The sequence below is a fragment of the Penaeus japonicus genome, unplaced genomic scaffold (genome assembly GCF_977035675.1).
Source record: "Penaeus japonicus unplaced genomic scaffold, GWHDUDI00000001_assembly GWHDUDI00000022, whole genome shotgun sequence".
In the NCBI taxonomy this organism is placed as follows: domain Eukaryota; kingdom Metazoa; phylum Arthropoda; class Malacostraca; order Decapoda; family Penaeidae; genus Penaeus; species Penaeus japonicus.
The window spans coordinates 3,298,724-3,301,223 of NW_028234424.1; the positions used below are offsets into that span (position 1 = coordinate 3,298,724).

At 34.2% G+C, this 2,500-nt stretch overlaps 1 protein-coding gene across 1 annotated transcript in view; it reads right to left on the bottom strand.

Moving 5' to 3' along the window:
* LOC122249430 (neuroligin-2) overlaps positions 1-2,500 on the bottom strand; it is a gene marked incomplete in the record, with an annotated part of 175,744 nt that overhangs the window by 47,817 nt on the left and 125,427 nt on the right.

The window sequence follows — 2,500 nt, forward strand, 5'->3', positions numbered from 1 at the left end:
AGTAATAATTATACTAATAATAATGACAATAATAATGATAATGATAATAGCAGTACTAGAAATAATGACAACAACAGAAAAATGTTAATAATAATTATAATAATAGCAAAAGAACATGAAAGAAAATTTTAAACATAAAACATGGAAGAAGAAAAAGAATAAGAGGAAGAAGAAGAAAAATACAAATGAACAATAATAACGAAGATATAAAAAACAATACAGAAAGAAAGAACCAAAGAAAGAAAAAATAAGAAGAAAAAGAAGGAAGAAAGAATGAAAGAAAGAAAAACAAGAAGAAAAAAAGGAAGAAAGAATGAAAGAAAGAAAAACAAGAAGAAAAAGAAGGAAGAATGAAAGAAAGAAAAAAGAAAAAGAAAAAGAAAAAAAAGGAAGAAAGAATGAAAGAAAGAAAAACAAGAAGAAAAAGAAGGAAGAATGAAAGAAAGAAAAAAAAGAAAAAGAAAAAAAAGGAAGAAAGAATGAAAGAAAGAAAAAAGAAAAAGAAAAAGAGGGAAGAAAGAACCAAAGAAAGAAAAACAAGAAAAAAAGAAGGAAGAAAAAGAAGAAGAAAAAAAGAAAAAAAAAAAAAAAGAAAAAGAAAAAGAGGGAAGAAAGAACCAAAGAAAGAAAAACAAGAAAAAAAGAAGGAAGAAAGAATGAAAGAAAGAGAGAAAAAAAAGGAAGAAAGAATGAAATAAAGAAAAACAAGAAGAAAAAAAGGAAGAACGAATGAAAGAAAGAAAAAAACAAGAAGAAAAAAAAGGAAGAAAGAATGAAAGAAAGAAAAAACAAGAAGAAAAAAAAGGAAGAAAGAATGAAAGAAAGAAAAACAAGAAGAAAACGAAGGAAGAAAGAATGAAAGAAAGAAAAAACAAGAAGAAAAAGAAGGAAGAAAGAATGAAAGAAAGAGAGAAAAAAAGGAAGAAAGAATGAAAGAAAGAAAAAACAAGAAGAAAAAGAAGAAAGAAAGAATGAAAGAAAGAAAAAACAAGAAAAAAAAGGAAGAAAGAATGAAAGAAAGAAAGAAAGAGAAGGCGAAGAGGAACATCAGAATTACATTCCTCCGACGATCGCGTAATGGAATCACCGGCCACCATTTCAAACATCCTATCTCTTCAGAAATGGCCAAATTCTGACTCAAAGTTTGGTCATTCCGTATGAGACATTTCCCAAGAAAATAGGCCACAGTTTACATAATTTTGGCGGCGTAATATGTAAAACAACGTCAAACATTTTTTTTTTTCATTTTTTTTCCCGCGCTGTAGACGCATTAATGGCGGCACACGGTGAGAATAACGCATCTGTGGAAGATATTTCATTATGGGTAATATTGATGTGCTTTTTTTTAACTATCAATTGGTGTCTCTTAATTAGGACTTTGATTAATTAATCTATCGGATAATTCTTTGGTGTGAATCAGTCGTCCGGTTAGACAATGAATAATGCTTATTATTTACAGTATGTGTTATTCGTACAGTTAAAAGTAAATCATTTGTCCTGTGAATAATCATCAATTACTGTAAAGTATAAAAAGGATATATACTATCTTATGCATTACATACACACACACACACACACACGCACACAAACACACACATACATACATATTCAAACAACCACATGATGATTCCTACATTACCTCCAATCTACCTACATCTATTTATCCATCTCTCTCTCTCTCTCTCTCTCTCTCTCTCTCTCTCTCTCTCTCTCTCTCTCTCTCTCTCTCTCTCTCTCTCTCTCTCTCTCTCTCTCTCTCTCGCTCGCTCTCGCTCTCGCTCTCGCTCTCGCTCTCGCTCTCTCTCTCTCTCTCTCTCTCTCTCTCTCTCTCTCTCTCTCTCTCTCTCTCTCTCTCTCTCTCTCTCTCTCTCTCTCTCTCTCTCTCTCTCTCTCTCTCTCTCTCTCTATATATATATATATATATATATATATATATATATATATATATATTTATTTATGTTTGCATAAGCACAGCAAAGTCATGCAACAAAGCGAAACACTTGAAGTCCGCCTCCTAAGCCACTCTCAGAGGAGGACTGAGAGCCAAGGATCATACCAAGTTTACGATCGCATATAAACAGATGAAACCAAGCCAGCTGCTCTATCCTAAACTCTGCATGACGACATATCCAACATTTGCTAAGGCGCATGAATGACCCATTAAAACAGATGTGTCATGCATGAAACAACCTCACCCACCCCGCCTTCCTCTCTATCTCCCTCTCTCTTATTCTCATCCCGTCTCTCCACTTTGCTTTCTTTCCCTTTCCTCTCCTTTCTCCTTCTCTCTTTCTCCCTCCCCGCCTTCCTCTCTATCTCCCTCTCTCTTATTCTCATCCCGTCTCTCCACTTTACCTTCTTTCTCTTTCCTCTCCTTTCTCCTTCTCTCTTTCTCCCTCCCCGCCTTCCTCTCTATCTCTCTCTCTCTTATTCTCATTCCGTCTCTCCGCTTTGTCCTTCTTTCCCTTTCCTCTCCTTTCTCCTTCTCTCTTTCTCCCTC